Raw genomic sequence first — 18,713 nt, 5'->3', positions numbered from 1 at the left:
AGAGAGACGAGTACAGAAACCCCAGCAAGCAGGAGTGGCTGCAGTACTGCAGGAGCTCTGAGAAATCAAGACTCTACGATGGCATCACTGCCAGTGGGAGCAATGAATGTGTTTATCAACCAACTTACTCACACGCATTCTTATCAAAGAAAAGATCAAGGTTTAGCATTTGGGGCTCAAATTTTATGACTGAGTGTTTTGAAGACAGCTTTGGACATCCCTCTCTGAATTACAGGATAGTGGTTATTCTTTGCCAGGAAGGAGCAGAGGTAGGGTTACATTTAGAGCTGCACACAAAATTTACCTTCCCTCCCCTCATTCCACAAAAGTGGTGAACTCCAATTACTGTTTCCAGGTTAGTGAAAAAGAGAGACATGAAAAATAAAGAAGACAAAATTTGATGATATAATAAACCAGCCTTTCTGCTTTGTGTTATGGATCAGCTTTGACTAGGTTAAATGCAGGAATTTACAATTCTATTTTCTATAATATTGATTTTTAATCAAATTTTTAAATCTACCTCTAAGGCTCTACATTATGTAACTTAATTACAAAATATATTGAATGCAATTAAACTAAACCACAAAACCTTAGCTCCTTAGTGTGCCTGCCAGAGGAATGTTTTCTTTACCAGTATCCCTAGGAGTTACCAGGTTCAAACTGTTTCTGAGTAAGTCCTGCAGAATCCCTCGTCTTTAGGCCCTTGCAAGATGAATTTGTGTGCATCCCAGACACTTTAATAATAGAGGAATATAGCTCTGGCAGTTTTACTATTTATATATGTAGTACATGGAACTGCACACTAAAGAAACTCTGACATAAACTGGGTGGAACAAGTAGAAATTACCCTATGTGACATTATAAAACACAGGCCCCATGTAAAATTAAATGTATAAAAAGTACAGTTTTATATGAGGAATTGAGAAAGGCAGTGGAAATAAAAAAACCTCAAACATTTTTGGTTTCTGAGCAATCTAAGGCTGAAGACAAAACCCTACAATGTCTGATCTGTACAGAAGTACAGATCAAAAGTGATTATTCTGCAGAAGTCACCTCCTGTCAGCTGATTTTGTCACGCTCCTCTCTGCCCCAAATTCATCATGGACATTATTTTCATGCTTAAAACTCAATTTTGTGCAATATATGGGTTATTTACCTGTTTTAGCATCCTGAATTAGAATGAATAAGAACCATTATTCACTTTCATTTCCTTGATTGAAACCTTCTGCTCTCAGTAGCATTTTTCTGGTGTTGCTAAAGGGAGGGCTAGGCCACAGCAGCCATGCTAAAGGTCACCCAGTTTTGCTTGAGAAGCTTCTTGGTGCCTGCATTGCTTCACATGCTGCTCCCTCTGCTTGCTTCAGATGCCTGTCTTATCACTGATCACTGCTGGATGAAGGTTCTTATTCCGATACAAGAAAAATAAAATTAAATCAACGTTATCACCAGGGTCTCTAACCAATCAGGACTAAAATCTCCTGTCTAACCATGAAGGCAAAGGTGGTTGTTTTGCAGCCACGACCATCTTTCCTTTGTGTGATAACACATCACCACCCAGTAATATTTTTCATGGTGTATGTGTTTTAAATGGGGAAAGTAATCACAAAACTGTATAAAATCCCTGTGCCAGATGTTGATGTAGTTAAAGAGGAATCCCAGAGATATTAGACTTGAAGCCACAGTTCATCTAGGAAGCCAACCTGGAAAACATGACTAGTGCTGTGGGTAATGCTGGAGTTCAAACATCTGTGTTTTCTTCCAGAGAAGAAAAAAACCCACACCCTGGAATATTTTAGAGCTACATATATCAATGCATGCTCTGAAAACGCTGTGAGCTTTTACATGATATTTTCTGTCTGCCTTTTAAAGTCTGCCTCACTTTGAGTGTAGACATGACCCTTCATTTTCGTCTAGAAAAGATGACTAATGGGATTTTAGTTAGAAATGTACAGTTTTGAAAATATTAGCCTGTGTTTTGCACCAACTGTCCACACCAGGATGGGAAATATTAATCATTGTAGCAGTCTGCCACACAGAGATTAATTTAGCAGATGTAAGATTTAAGTAAAACTCCGAGCTCATGATGAAACATTTGGAGTAAACCCAGTAAAAGGAAAATGAAGCACAGAACTTATTAAAGGAGGCAATGTGAGAAAGAAGTGTCCTAAACATCCTTCTTATTCTTGCCTTCTTGGGAGGACACCATGCTGGGCAACCTTAGGGAAGCAGAAGAATTTTCTGCTCCCTGAGGAAAAAATGGGGAAGGGGAGAATCATCAGCCCTTACCTTTGGAAAACTCAGTCATTACTTGCACACAAGAAGAAAGAGTGCAGCTCAATGCCTAAAAAAAGGGACATTCTTCTGTCTGACTTCCACTGGTGATTAGATTTATGATCTGAGACACAAGTAGTTCACTTGCATGAAAGTCAAAAAGATATCCATTTCTAATCTGATGCAAAAACCCACAGCAACAGCTAGAAAGTTCCTAAACTTCAATAGAATTTGGATCAGTGTCACTGAACTAGAGAAAGATAAAATAAATTGTGCACTCTACGTTTTTTCCTGGATAAAACACATAAAACTCACACAAATGAGAGCTCTTCAGTTTTTTCTGTAAATCAGGACAAAAATCCTTAAACAAACAAACAAACAAAAAAAAAAAAAAAAAAAAAAAAAAAAAAAAAAAAAAAAAAAAAAAAAAAAAAAAAAAAAAAAAAAAAAAACAAACAAAAAAAAAAAGAACCCCTTTCAGTGATCAAAGTATTACCTCATCTCTCAAAGTAGCATTAAAATACCACTTCCATAATGTCAGTTGGTCTTGCTACCACCAAGCAGGAAAATCTGAGTAGATGGAGTATTTAATTTTCAGTCTTACTACACAGCTAGAAATACACTAACAGGTTGTAATTCTTCAAGAATAATATGCTATAATATATGCTGTGGCTACTTTTTGGCTTCTCCACATTTCTCCATTTTTTAACCAACTTATTACAGCTTTAACATATTTTCGATCACTGCTGTCAGAATATACTTAAACAATTGATGACCTAATTTTATTTTATGGAAGGCCTTAGAAGTACCAGGCAAAGATTATGTCGTAACAGCATTATGGGGAGGAGACAGTAAGAGAGAGTGTAGGTGACAGGTGGGACGAAAATCACAGACAGAACTACAAAATAATAAGCAGATAAGATGATTAAGCAATATAAAGTCAGAATTTATCTCCTGACTAGATATTGTTCAGTATTTGAAGGTGCCTCAGGGTTGACAAGAGTTATAAAGATGGCCAGCAGGTAGAGTTTTGGCTTTGGGGCAGGGGTGGAGGGTTTTTTGATATTTTTAATTTCCACTATCGTGTTTTTTCAGGGTAATATGAGAAAAGAGTCAGAGATAACAGGGAAACACATTTCTCGCTAATATCACTTTCTTATTTCTATTATCAATCTGAGAATAACAGGAAGTTTCCTGTTTGCTTCTATGTTCCCTTAAAATTTAATCCATTTGGACTCTGCGGTCTAGATATGTTTTCATACTTTCATATTTTCTCTTCTTTTCTCCCAGTAATTTATTCTAATACAAACATTAGTTCAGCATTCTTTTCAATTACAGCAGCGTTCCAATTCTCACACTGTTGGTATTCTCTCTTACCAGAGATATTTTTGTTTTAGTACTACTAAGCTAAAATTACAGTTTTGCTTTTCTTCACCTTCTTCCTGCTCTGAGGACCAAATGCAAATTTAGTTTATGGATACACTTTCACAGCAGGGATTAATGAACACAACAGCAGTTTAAGGGAAGGCAGATAATGTGGGGGAGAGGGCAAGGGAGAAAAAATACTGACAGTATATTAAATAGTATTTTAAATATCTGCTTCACACCCTGCCCTAAACTACAGCCCTTTCACCTACCAAATAGATGCCACCTAGGAGGAATGATGACTGAAGGCGTGTGCTGGGATTTTCTCATCTTTATACCAATAACACTTTAAGGATAAGGGCAAAACACTAAATAATGTTTCAAAGTTTTACCCATGAAGTTGTCAGATGCTTGAAGATGATCACAGGTAATCCTTTTAAGTTTTGGGAGCAACCACAGCCCCTCCCAAGTGGTTTCTGTTTTGTTCAATTACTGTTGTGATTGGGCTGTGGAATACACAACTACAAAAGGATCCTCCCTGCTGCAAAAGACCCCTGAGCATAAAATTAAAGCAACTAAAAGTAATTGTCCCTGCCATGGAGACAGTTCTGGATAGCATGGTTAGCATCTTCTAAGTTTCTGTATACACATAATACTCTTACCAAGATTTCAGAAATTTAGGGAACAGTTTATATCCAGACCTGCCTACAATAAATCTCAGAAGTAAGGCTTGGATCTAGAAAGCATCGCTCACTGCTGCAAGTGGGAGCTGGGTTAAGGAATGCATCTTTTTATTTTGACAAAACTAGAAACAAAGAAGAGGTTTTCCAAGCATTTAGCTTTCTGTCCCTTGACAAGCCCTGATATTTTCAGATTTTAGACTGTTTGGAATTATATTCTCTCTGATGTGTTGTCAGTGCTGAAAGCCTTCCCCACTAGAAGCAGAATCAGACTAAGGACTTCCAAAGTCCAAATCTTTCCCAGAATTCAAAACTAATGAATGGAATAAAGAAAGCCTTTTTTAAAAGTGTATATAGATATAAAAATAGATCTAAAGCGATTCATTCCATTCAGAAGGAAGATCTTAGGTTTATAATACACAGTCCTATAAAAAACATCAGTTGTTTCATAAGGAAAAAAAAAAAAGGCAGTGTTAGGGAAAATCATAAAACAAACCATTTTTCTGCAAAGTGATAGAATCTGAACAGCATTATTGGAGGTGTAATACCCAATTAGAGACATTTGTCTCTAGACAAAACAAGATATGAAAGGAAGGACCATGACAAAAATCCGAAAAATAAAAGAGAACGATACTGAACTATAGGGAGATGGGAAATAGTTGTCTGTCTTTAATATAGAAGGCATAAGAGGGGCAAAAGAGATATCTTTACTCCCAAAAGATTGTCACACTGTGGAAGTCATTGCCTCAGAGTGCGTGCCAGAGGTCAAAACTTACATGATTTCAAAATGTAATTTTATGAGCTGTAGTGGGAAGTATCCATTTTATAGCAGCAATAGTAGAAAAATTCATCAATTTATTCATCTATTAAACAATGAGATATTGCCTTCAATCACATTAAATTTTGAATATTTAAATTATATATATGATCCAAGGTACTGCCGCTGCATTCTCCTCAATGATCAGAGATGAACAGGAACCTCTGGAAGGCAATTCAAGTCACAGATAGGTTTTACTTAGGTTAAAACTAAAATTACTCCAGAACACCTTGTGTACTCCCCTCAAAACTGAGGGTCTCAGTCAGGAAATAGCATCCCTGACCCTAACCTGTGACTCTCCTGCTGCTTGGGAAGGCCATCCCTTTAGCAGCAGCGCTGGCCAAACGTGCTGGCACCAGGTTTCACATTGCTGTGGCCACCAAAAGCAAAGGCAGCCAGCACTGTCTTCCATTACACAGAGGAACATTTCCCTGGCAAGGTTATGCCAAAAGCTCCTTCAGCCCACAGATCACAACAAGCCAAGAATTCTCTACTGTCCTCCCAGAGGTGGAACACAGAATTTGACTCAGAAATCAGTCTCAGTCAGTCACCTCAAAGCATGTCCCTTCCTGCTTCACCTAAACTCCTTTTTCCCACACACAGGCAATTGATACAATTTATCAAAGCACTTTTAAAGCAGGTATTTTATTTTTAAAAACCTTTTAATCAGAAAGGTTTTTGCAACTATAATTCCATTGCAGGCTATGTCTCTCAAGTAGATTATCACCATCTGAGGCAGCTGCTCAGCCTGTGGTGCAGAGGGGGACACAGAGATGTGCCCTGCCAGGGTTGTCAGTGCAGACCAACACTGACATCTGGTGCCAGCAGAGCTATTTTACACCGGGACAAACGTCCCACTTCACAACCTGCTCAAGAGCTGCTAAATCAGCACCTCCTATCCAGCATCAAACCACACCAAGAATCTGACTACAGGGAAAAGAAAGGAAACAGTAAAAATGCCAAGGATATACTTGCAGCCGGGAGAAGAAAGTGGAAGTACATTCATGGTTTTCATGGTATTTTTTTCTGCAGTGCATTTTTTCCAAAATGGTGCTATTGGCTGTCTTATCTCAAAATAATTTTACCTGCTACTAAAACAGGGAGTTCCCCATTTTTGTGAGAACAGTATTAGCATTATCTTTGCCGGGATGAGCAGAGCTTGCACGCCAGAGAAAGCACAAGAGCTGCTTGCATTCTGAGTGCAAGGGCTTAGATGGTGGCTGGCATGACCTTACCTTGCTTAATCTACCACAACGGCTCCATGGCCCGTTTTGTGGGCTGGGGAACCGTTCTGTGCCAGGACTTTCTGGCTACTTTCCCAGAGCAAACTGTCCCTGGGCAATGGGACATTCAGCCCAGTCTGTATCACTAAGTCATAGCTGGGGTTTGGGGGGCAATCTTCATATCCATGGGTAATGCCCATTGTCTTGCAGGCTGCAGCCTGGCACTCCCAAGGGTATCAAAGAGAAGCTGACACACCAGAGAGAATGATCCCCATGGAAATCCAACAACTTTTTCTAAGGCTACAATTACAGCAGAGTACACTGAGTGCCTTAACTACTAAGGAACTAAACTTTTACACTGTGTTTGGTGCTACTCCCAGCTGCTTGCTTGAGTCTGTCCGTGCAAGATGCACAGACCTGCCCCAGTTACAAGCCAGCCTCACTATTCTCTCATGCAAGGAGCCAACAGAGAAGTATTTCCAATGTGTAGCTGTTCTGTGCAGCAAAACGCTTTGCAGCATGTTCTCATTCCCATAAAGCTCTCTGCAGCCAGAAAAGTGTTGTAATAATGTTATTTGCAAGAACAGACTTGGAAAAAAATGGCTTTTTATTATTGTATCATTGTGCCAGTGCAGACAGTATCCTGACTTACCAGATGTTTCTTGTTTCTTTCTTTTTTTTTTTTTTTTTCAAACTGCACTACGGTATTCCAGAATTGAAGGTTTCAAACAAAGAGGTTTCTGTTACCTTAAGAAATCCAGTTTAACACTGCCTCAAAAATCTGTGATTATATGAGGAAAGCTTGATTTGGATAAACACACCAAGCCTCCATCCAGGGCAAACAGTTTGGATAACTCTTGTAACCCCACCTCCTGGAAAAACATGGAAACAGTAATAAGCTCTGCAAGTTCCATGAATGGAAAAGCATTCATTTTGTGAAGGTTTGAGGTTTCGGGAGGGAGAGTTGTGCCCGTGTTTTTTGTTGGGTTTTCTTTTTTTTTTTCTTTGTTTTTTCTCTTTTATTTTATAATTGAGACAGTGAAAAACACTGAAATTCCAGAACCATGTAAGGGAGTAAGTTTTGTAGGGGAAAACGCGGAAAACCATTGAGGATTTTGAATGCATGTGCAGGGAAGGGGGTGCAACAGCATGACAACTAATAAAATGAAGTACCATTTTCCTGGTCAGTGCAAAGTGTTACAGCTTATTTTTAACTTCACCTTAACTAAGAAGGCAAGACCTTTTTAAAGTACTTTTTTTAAGTACAACTACTGCAGCACATGCATGACTGAGGTTTTTGATTTTCCTGCTTGCAAGAGATGCCAGGACAGTTTAGTTCTCTAATCCCTAACAAGAAGCAGCTTCTGTTATAAGGAAATATGAGCAAATATAGAAGGCACACAATTTATAGCTCCTTATTTTACTGCCTGCTTTTGCAATTCAGTGTGTGGCCACTACAAGAATGGCACTTGAATTATGGATGGTCTCTAAACCCTACATTAGGAGTGTGCATTACTTTTGAAAAAATAAATCAAAGAATGTGGGAAGCAAAGTTAAACTCTCTTTCTCTGCATAAGAGATAGGACAGAGGGAATTCACTGAGGAAGGGGAATTTAATTCAAGCACAGCAGCAGACAGTTGGGCAAGCAGCTATGGCAAATGAAGAAGTCCCCACAGCTACTGTCAAAGCTCACCATGCTGTTCATAATTTAAAATAATGTTACTCTGCAGTGAAGACTCTGTCCTATTTGGTTTATTTTCTGTCCCACTTCTGGATTTTCATCATCAAACTAACTTCTTATTAAACCAGGATGGATTATCTGTTTTATTTACTGACCCCCACTGCAAACAGGCAGACAGCTTGTCAGGGTGGCTGCTTTACTGGTTGGCTAACTGGAAAATTGTTAAAAGTTGCATGCCCAGTGCCAGAAAAACTCATCTTCCTGCAATATGCCTTTTACTGACTGCTAATTGACTTCTGTATCTTTACATCTGCTACTAAGCATGACCAAAGACAAAACAAAATGGGCAATCAGGTTCCCTGTGGTACAACGTACAGCCATGGTGAAACAAAGCCTCCCTAGGGTTTCAAAACTCGACATTATTGCATAACGTGTCGAACTACAAATTCACATTTGGTTTTTATATTCTTGCAGTGTCACATACATTTTTTTCCTCTGCCAGTACACACGGAAATTCAGGATCTTGTAGTTGGGTGCAGTCTCTCCGAAGTAAATAGTACCATGTCTGACTATAACACTTCACCAGAGTCATTCCTGTCTTCTTTAAGTTCTCACTTAAGTTCTCTTCTTCTCCTTTTCCCACCCTTTCCATAGTTGGGACAGTGGGGATTCCCGGTATGCCCTCATAAACCCAGATATCTGGAAAACAGCCCTAAGGAATAGGAAGGAGGTTGCTTGCATCATCCCACAGGCATTTCCAAAACATGCTCAGTTTTGGGGCCTGTCAGGTCCTAATACTCAACTGATTAGAGACTTCAAATTAACCAGTTAGAAAAAAAAAAAATGTAATTTCTTCAACAAGAGCGAAGAATTTAATGAAGACTAAATTGATCCCTGTGTGCAACTTCAGCAAACATCTGTGTCTTTGAAGAATTTCCATTCACAGAAGCTGTCCAAGCTTGCTTCTACTCCAACTCTTCTCATCACAGTAACCATAACACACACTCAGCTACCAGAATAAATACTTGTTCCCTTAACTTATATCTCCTTAAATCTGCCACAGTAAAAGAGCCTGCTTTCTTACCAGAAGCAGCTTGAAAAAAATTTTTGCTTCTATCTGACCTTTTCTATCCAGTGCAGCTTGGAACATCAAGGGTTCTTCCCAATGCCAGAGTGAGAGGTTTGCCCTTCCCAATGATCAGTGGCATGAAGACCTCGCCAAGGCAAGGTCTGAGGTTCCACTGTCAACCAGAACCCTTCACAGGCACCAGGAAAGCAAGCCAGGTGTTGCTGATTACTCTGCAGTCTCTACAGTGGAACAGCTGACTCCTGAAAAAGAATTTAATAAACAAGATACACAAGTAGTATTAAAAAAAAAATATAGGAACCATAACAAGCATACTGAGACCACCTTCAGTCTACTGTGCTTATTTTTCAAGCAGTTTTACCAACTTCAGTTAAACCCAGTCTCGGTATAAACAATGACACCCGTTAGTTTTCCCCTGTTTTCGCTGGGATATGATTTTAACCTGAGATCTGACACTTGGGTATCAGCTGTTCCACACATTGAAATGCATGTGAAACCCTTCCACATATTGTGCGTGAAAACACACATATTAACTTCTCAACATTCTGGGTGGGGTTTAGAGCAAGACAGCTCCAGCTGTGCATACAGAAAGTTAGCCAGCTCCCTGACTCCAAGGAGAGCTCAGAGTGTGCTTTTAAACCAACCTTGTGTGTGTTTGCAGAAGCCTCTGGCTGGCATATGACCCTCCCTGGAGTTTGTGCTCTGGGTACCCAGGAGTCTTGGCCAAGTGTGGAGACCTGGAACACCCTACGATACCACAGGGATCATAAAGAACAGCCAAACACTGCCTCTGGAGGCTGACTGGGTGCAGACAAATTGTTCTTGCACTTCCAGAACCTGTATCACCTACCTTGCTCAGCATTTTTTGTAAGTTCTCAAAATTTTTTTTTTTAGAGCTCTGCTGCTCCTTACTCAGCCATCAAATAACAGCAACTCTATTTGGCTGCTTACTCAAAACAAATCCCAAATCTGCAGACACGTGCCTCCAAAACCTTCTCTCAACAGACCCGTGCACTTCCTGATGCACATTTGTTACAAGTGCATGTAAATCCACCAGACTGCCAGGCAAAACCACAAGTGTGCTGCCATTGCAAGTTTCTCACCCTGAAGCCAAAGGCACAGCATGCTCAGCAATGTACACTTTTTAATTTTTTTTCAATAACACCTTTATATTTGCAATAAAAGGTAGGGGAGGAACACTTTTTTTTTTTTTTAATTAGGTTCAAATTTAAAAAAAAAAATCCTTACAGCTTCTTCAAGTAGTTTGGGAAGTGTAATAGTGTGAGGACTTTTTACTTTCCATGAAAAATAGGTGGGCTGATGGTGGCCTTGCACATGTCACCACATCACAAGGGGAAAATCATCTGCTGTGCAGGAGGTGTACTCAGTAGTAAACTGCACAGTGGGGATGAAAGCCTGGAGTGTATCCATGTCTGGAAAGCTTTATTGTATCCATGTGAACATAGTGACAAGCACAGAATACCTAGGGTTGTCCTAGTTTGACTTCCTAGATGGACAGAGAAAGCATCTCTTTCCTTCCCCCTTTACGGCTGCCCTTTCTGAAAACAAACTGATTTCCAACACACTTCAAGAAACAAGACACGTAAGACTGGATTTTCTGCCACTACAATTCGTGCATTCCTCTTGCTTTACTCCCTGACAGTAGACACAGAAGCCTGAAAAAAAGTGCCTGAATTTCATGTGGTATCTGTTGCAGAATATAAAATTTTAGTAAACAATGGATTTTTTCCCTTATTTGAACCACGTGTGTTCCACTCTGTAATCTACCACAGATGGTATTTTTCTTTTTACATAGATGTAGCATCCACTACTTTTAAGGAATTGAGGCAACAATATAATACCGTGAATTCAAGTAAACATCTTTAAAACCAGCTTGAAGGGTAGTTTATAAATTATAGGGAAGCACAAAGCTACCTGGCACTGATGTATACACAGAAGGGCCATTAAAGACAACAGACATTTGACTTCTGCAAGAGAAGGTAAGACAAGTTCAGTTAATGGGTTTTTTTGAGCATATTCCACATTTTTAAGTGTTCAGAGAAACAGTTCCACTTCTATTTCTGCATTAATTACAACGCTGTTGATGATTTTTAAGAGCTTTCAAAGAACTAAAATAAAAATCAAACATATCCCTTAACACCTGGAAAAATACTGCAATTAATGGATGCCTGGGAGAGTGGGTCAGAACAGAATAGCTGAACACAGATAAAAGACATTTTGTTTGGCCACAATATAATTTTTTATTAGATACATATTTAAGATCCTTCATTCAAATCCTGTAAAGAGTTTGAAAGAGTCTTTAGACAAAAATATTCATCAACTGGGTATTATGAGATCTATGTGGTTCCTCTGGTGTAAGATAAATGAATTAAGGGTGTAGAGATATTTCAGAGGTACTACTTAAAAACATATTGTTGTTAAAAATGGTTTTGATTTACAAATACAGAAAGAAAGATTTTTGAGAATTGGATTATATTTCTGTGGCCTTCAGGTATTAGAAAGCAACAAGAAGAGAAAACCCTGCCTTATTACAATAGCACTTACCATTAATGTGTCTTTTGAGGGAATTTTTAAGGTATTGTGTCTTTCTGTAAGGGATCTCAAATCCAACATGCAACACAAGCACATGTACATTTTGATAGGTTTTCATGTCCAGGGACTTTTTGTTTTTGTTTTTTTTTTTTTTATTCTAGAGAATTTCATCTCCTCTTCAAAGTTTCCATTTAATTAGCTGAGTAGAAAAATCAACAATACATATATTAGTTTCATAAAATATTATTCATTGGGTTTGGGTATTGTTAGGAAGTTTTAATTTTCTAAAATCCACTATTAACAACTCAACTGAACCAAGAAGATCCACAGGTGCCTGGTACACTAAGATACAGCTATTACAGCATTCATCTCATATCAGAAATTATGATTTCACACACTTAACTTACAGTTCAGGAAATGCTTCTTCATAAGATTTGTAAGTCTTCAGACTTCTCTTTGGCTGGGCCACAGAGCTAAATCCTATTAATTACTGACTTTCTCGGACTAGACTTCTCAAAAATCTAGTCTGACATAGAACTATGTAATTTCAAAGCTTCACATCTTCTCCAGAGATTATTTCTTAGGGCAATTATTACTTCAGTAATATGGATAATTTATCTGTCTAAAACTATCCACTTATTAGAAATAGGTAGTAATTTCCAATAGCACAAACCAAGGCTTTTGCCAGTAGCTTTTGTCATGGAAAATTCTATCATGACAGGGCTGTGTTGTTTCATTGTCAAAAAGGACAGCAAGCATAACCAGATGGAAAGATTTACTAAAAACTCCCTTCTCTTTCTCAACAAGTATTTGTTGTGGTGGCAGCTCAGCACTCAGTTCCCCAGCAGTTCTGGTAGTAAATCTATTTTGGTGAGGGAATGGTCCAGCAATAAAATGCCAGCACAAGGTATCGGTGCAACTCCGAGCTCAACTGCACATTCATCATAAGCAAGGGCAGACCAGCTATGTTAACACCAAGCATGCAATAAAACTACTCAGTAAATCCTCAGACTCAGAATTAAAGTCGTAACAAGGCAGAGGGAGACAGCGGAGAAGGAGAAGGTGAAGAAAAAGACAAGCACGTCTGCAAAGCACAGGCCACTGCTGGTGTTCTGAAGATGGGCTTTTAGGACAGACATAAGCCCATGAAAATGCTTTCCACTGATCCAGAAAAGAACTTTTATAAATGCTTGAATTCAACAGGTAAATAAAGTTCTTGCTGGGTCACAAAGCAGCAATATATATTGCAATATATACTATTTACTATATACTTGGTCAGTGCAGTTCCAAGGAGTATCAGGGAAGCACAAAGGTTAGTTTCAGGGTATTTTTGTTTGACTGACAAGAGTTTTAGATGGCTCCTGGATTTCTTTTTATGGCCCCAAAGCCAGTTGGACATAATCTCTGGAATATCTACTACTGTTTGTCCAGCTTTATTTTCCCCCAGTAGTTTTATACCCCCTACTAAGGGGGGGAAAACCTCCAACTTTCCATTCCCTGGCAACAAAGCACTTCCAGATTTTGTCTTGCTGTACTTAAATCTATCCAAATGATTTGTGAAGCAACCCCGAAACAAGGAGAGACTGTGCCTCAGCACTAAGTTACTGTTACTTGCAGTAAGGCAAAGCAAGTCTCGTTAGAAAATAAATCCTCCACAGAGCCAAGAGACTGGATAATAGAACAGAAAGAAAAATTACTCTATAACAGCCCATTAAAGAGGTTCAAAACCTTGTTTCATTTTAGTGTCTTGGAAAGCTGCTGGTATGTATCCAACCAAGCTTTGCTTGTATGTATATGAAGTTGAAAAAGGTTAAACCTACAATGTATGGAACACTTACAATTATGAAAGCTTGGAAACTTTATGTATAAGGTCCATCAGGCTCTAAAAATCTTTATTACGTGAACACAATTAATTGTATGTTTGGGGAAAAAGAACTGAATAGTAAGAAAAAAAAAAATAAAGCCAGAGACTATAGTATAGAGCTCTGTTCTTTAACAATAAGTAAAAACTCACTAATGTGGATGAAATACAAAATGTGTCATGGACCCAATAATCCTCCCCTTCACAAGAATGCAGGCTATGACTTAAAACACACAGCTCTCAACTCTGACTTGGAAGGTTGGTTCTGAAGCAACAAATAGCTCCATTGCTAAATTAACCTGGTTTTCATATGTTCCACCTTTTACAAACCTCTGACAAAGTTTGGATTCACATTTTTACGGAGAGTTTTGCTGGAACCAGAACTGGGATTACAAAAGCAGAAGCAAGTTTTAGCTGTAATAGCACATCTTTTGCCACTGAAACACACTGTGGATGGAAAGAGCTGTAATAAATAGCAAAGAATGTTCCAAGGGCTGGTAGGGATGAAAAATGTTGGGCTTTGGTTTTTTTTATCCTGCTTGGACTAAGATTTGTAAGCACAGACAAAAATGTGAGCAAGTCGCAGCTGATTCAGACATAATAAGATTTCAGCTCCAAAATGAGCTGCAATGGGGGTTTTGCTGAATACTTTAATCACCTTTATTCTCTCTTCTGAAGCAGAGGGAACTTCCCTTCTATAGCTGCTGCAACAAGAACAGGTCACAGCAGGACAGACTGTATATGGAGCTACAATGCAGTTTGATAATTTTCACATTAAATAATTTAAATCTTAAGACTGGAGCAAAAAAAAAAAAAAAATTCAAAAATTTCCTGAAAAAGAGTTTAGAGAACTTCATACTGAGGAAGAGGGGGAGACATTGCCAGTTGTCCTACGTCAACACTTCCAGGCATGCAGGGAGCCAAGTCTTCCATACTTGGAGGCTCTTTACAGCTCTAGGACTCTAATTCCCTTTTTCATTACCTGATATCACCACATGAGATGCCACAGATTTCCCAACTCTCTTCAAAGGGGTTTAAAAAACAAATCCACCAGTGCTTGTCTCAAAGAGCTAGTCAGGTTTGACAATAAATATTGCCTCATGATGCAAAAAGAGTGATTAAAAAAAATATATATATATACATATAAATTACATAGATATGTAAGTAAAAACTCTAATAACTAGGTAAAACTTGGATTATGTATTGATGCCTCTGCCTTGCAGTAGTGTTTCTAAAGCAGGAACTGTAACTAGAAGATTAGAGGAGTTATGGAAAAACTGAGTTTTCAGCTGAAAAAAAGATCCGCTGGCTTATTTTAGAAATTATTCAACTGGCAGTTGCTACACTTGGCCGTTTATCTGTTCCACAACATAAACTCTGACAGTCTAACAAACTCCTTCTTTCTTTCCCTGCTGGCCAGTTCAAAGTGTGCATTTTCCAGTGACTATGTAATTCAGTTTTGGCCTGATCTCATAGCTGCCACTCCAGCAGACCTATTAAAAATAAAAACCATACAAATCTAGAACTTAAACTCCCAAAGCAGAACCACCTGATTGCAGAAACAAGCTACACCACTTTATAAATGGGGGCCAGGGAACAGCATCTCTTTTACAGAGAAATGCTGTAGAGTCTTAACAACTAGAAGTACACACAGTTTAAGACATTTAAATTCCAGAAAAACAACACTGAGCAGCACTACAAGAATATCAGATTCCCCCACACACCATTTCTGATTGCAGCTGAAGCCAGAAAAATATAACAGATTGATGCAACCGTAATAGCAAAAGCACTGTTCTACTGGTGCCATGGCATGCAATTCTACTGGAGTTAACTGTAACTAACCTTTTTGTTTTCTTTTCTCTTCTTTTCTTTTCTTTTCAGAAATGTCAGGGTTTGATGTCTGTGGCAGTTTATGGGCTTGGGCTTGGAATACTTCTAACTGTCACTTACATCCTGGTGTTATTACATTGGGGTCTGGTTTTACCGTCTCAAAGTGGTTTCTGGTTTTCTGATTCTGGTTCCTGGTTTTTTGAGCCTTTGGAGTATTGATGTATTTAACTGTTTATAGACTCAGATGGGCATAATCATTCTTGTAATCACTGCATTATTTTGTTGCTGTTTGAAGCTAGCTGTGTGTGTTGCTGTGTGTAAGATGGGTGCTCAATAGAGTACAGCTGTGAAAAAGAGCCCATTAAGGTGCATACTGGCACATTGGAAGGAATTAAGAAGCCCATCAGGTGGTAATTTGAATAAGAAAACCTTGATAAAGTATTGTAATCAGTGGTGGCCTTTGTATAGGTTAGGCAGAAGGGAGAACTGGCCTATTACAGTTAATGTTATTTTTAAGGAGGGAAGGAAAAATTGTATTTTGAGACCCTTGGAGATTGGAGGAACATCTCCAAGACCTTGGAGAGCGTGCAACAAAAGATGAAGTCCTGTTCCCAGAGAAGCTCATCGGAAACCGTCCAGTGACTTCCAAGAGGACAAGGATCCCACCTAATGTCCAGCACAACCTCTAGAGAGCACATCTGGGGAAAGGAGAACTGTGATAAGGAATTTTGCAGACTCAGTTAGGGAGCTACTGAGAACAAGACTGCCTGAAGCACAGAAAACAACAGAGAAGGGGAAGGAACAATAAACAGATGGCACTACATGGGCATGTTTAACCTTAGATGAAAATTCCTTTCTCTATTTTTCAGTATCTGCCTCGAAATTTTATGCTGTCTCTAGGCACCCAGCACAGAACTTACATTCTACTAAATGAGTAAATTTACCTCTTATAGGCAGCAAAATTATTAAGTGGGAGAGCCTGACCTCCAGGAATACCAGCATATCTAGTCTGATCAATTTAACAACACACCATAGGACCACTTTCTTCTGGTTGTATTGTATCCCACGCACTGTCAAATGATGGTTTTCTGAGAAATAGCCTTCTTGGGCAGCAGTCACACACTGGGAGGGGTAACTTAAAACTCAAAGTGTTGGACTCAGAAAGAGGTCTTCTTACTCTGAGTTACTGGAATACTCTTCTTGTATATCACATGTGCAGCTACAAAACCCTAAATAACTCATACTTTCTTGCCCCAGTAGCATCTGTAATAGATTTTGACTTCCTTTAACCTTCAGGTTTGAAACCTATTGGTCCCTTAGCGGTCTGTACTCTGTGTTTGCTGGTGGAGTTGACACCAGCCCTTGCCATGGCAGTGTATATGGTGGAGTGGTCTGCTCCATAGCAGCAAATTTGGTTAGTGAGCCCCAGCACACTCGGTCCATCAGCAGCCCCTGACTCCCTTCACCCATGTTTTCGTCCAGACCATGACTTGTGGTGCTGAAGGGACCGCTCTGAGGCACTGCTGAGCCAGCAGGGCTGGACGGCACCAAAATTAGCAGCTCTGGCAAGTCCTTGCAGAAGGAGACCTGCCAGCACCTCGAGTCCTGGAAGGGCTGGCGCCCATCTCCTGCCCCAAAGAGCTGTGCTGGGCAGCCACAGGGGCCCAGCAGACATGCTCCGGCAGGACCCCCTCCCCTCTGTGTCCCCAGCCAGGCCAGCCTGGATCCCTTTATAGTGTCCTCCCCACAGCTCCAGGCTTTGCTCATCTGCTCTGTTGGATGCTTTGAGTCTTCAACAGAACCACCAAAGGCCAAGGGCACTTAGGGTACTTTCCCTTCCCCACTGCACACCTGGGCAAGTGTTGCTGAGAACGATAACCCTTTTTCCCCTCTTCCCAATGCCCGGTGGACACTGGACACCAAAAAACCCTCCGGAGACTCTGTGTATTGTCATAGGAACTTTATAATAGGAACTCCCCTGCTGTGGTAATGCAAAGTTCTTGCAGAGCTGAGACCTTCCTCGCAGGCTCATGTGGCCCCAGCAGACACAGCTTCCCACATCAACGCTCCTCAGAGCTCCGGCAGCACAGCCAGAAACTGCCCCGCAGAGCAGGCTGGGTCTTGCAGGCCCTGCAGAGCCAGTCTCGGAGCTGCTGGAGTCTGGACGATGGAGCTCTATGGGCAGCTTCGATGACACAGCAGGTCTGAACTGCCAGGCAGGAGATAGCAGGGCTGATGTCATTCTTCATATCTTCAAGGGCTGCAACAGGAAAGAAAAGAGCCAAGGTCAGAGCCTGCATCTGTGGCTGACCTGAGAAACCTCTGCAGCCAGGGCCATCCCACCCAGCCCTTGCCATGGCCAGGAGGGAGCAGGGCCCAACACCATCAGCCGGGAGATGCTGTCCGTCAACGCCCCTCATGGCCCCGAAATCGCTCTCTGCTCTGCCCAAGCCATTCCTCATCCACGCAGGGAGAAGAGCCTTTTGCAGCCAGGGCGAGATTGCAGCTCCCTGCCCAGGCTCTGTGCTCTTCCACCAGTCCCCACTGCTCTCACTCACCATCAGTGACCATCTGCAGCTCCAACTGCTGTCCCCTCAGGTACCTCCCAGCGATCCCTGGGAACACAGATGCTGTCAGGGCCCCAGCGGTGTCACAGCTCCCCCCCAGTGGCACTGCCAGCCCGGCCACACGCCCTCCTGCCCTGGCAGGGCTGAGCCCGGGCCCTTCCCACCTGGGGAAAGAGAACAGCATGTTGCTTGTTGTGTAATGGGAGGCGTAGGGAGATAATACGATCAGAATGACCAGTCGGCAGATTTTCAAGTTTAGAGGCAATAGAGTTTTTAATCGTGAAGCCAACTCCTGAGAGATGCCTTTCAGATCTGGGTTTACCTGACCAGTAGAGTGTATAACCGGCACCATGTTCTCTAAGGCTGCCTTCCTCAGGAAGACGAACTTCACTGAGAGCAGCAATGTCGATGTTGAGACGTGACAGTTCATGGGCAATTAGAGCAGAGCGGTGCTCAGGACGTCCACTGTTCGCAGTATCGAGCATGGTTCTGATGTTCCAGCATGCAAGTGTTAATTTGAGTACACCTTTGGAGGCAGGTGTATGCCTTTTACTCTTAATCTTTGTCTGACCGCAACAGAAGATGCCCGTTGGCCGCGGTTAACCAACCAGGTAAAGAGTGGAGATGAGCTTTGGTTAGGCCACCTTTTCTAGGCCCCTCTCCGTGTGGAGCAAGCAGTGCTCTCCTTGAAAAAGGCTGCTTGGTCGTTCAGGATGCTGCCGAGTGAGTCTGTCATCTCCAGGGTCAGACTCAGGCGACCAATGTCCTGAACCACCT

The 18,713-nt window shown here is 40.8% G+C and overlaps 1 long non-coding RNA gene across 1 annotated transcript in view; it reads right to left on the bottom strand.

The window, feature by feature from the left end:
• Positions 1-756: 756 nt before the first annotated feature.
• Positions 757-18,713, bottom strand: part of LOC114057773 — a 22,620-nt gene continuing 4,663 nt past the window's right edge. The window contains exons 3-4 of the long non-coding RNA XR_003571299.1: positions 18,259-18,388; positions 757-770 (exon numbers count right to left, since the gene is read on the bottom strand). This is a non-coding gene — a long non-coding RNA (uncharacterized LOC114057773). The remainder of the gene's footprint in view (positions 771-18,258; positions 18,389-18,713) is intronic.

Source organism: Empidonax traillii, unplaced genomic scaffold (assembly GCF_003031625.1).
Source record: "Empidonax traillii isolate 1590-97213 ecotype Southwest subspecies unplaced genomic scaffold, ASM303162v1 scaffold145:size929809, whole genome shotgun sequence".
Classification (NCBI taxonomy): Eukaryota; Metazoa; Chordata; class Aves; order Passeriformes; family Tyrannidae; genus Empidonax; species Empidonax traillii.
This window is presented reverse-complemented; position numbering and strand designations above follow the sequence as displayed.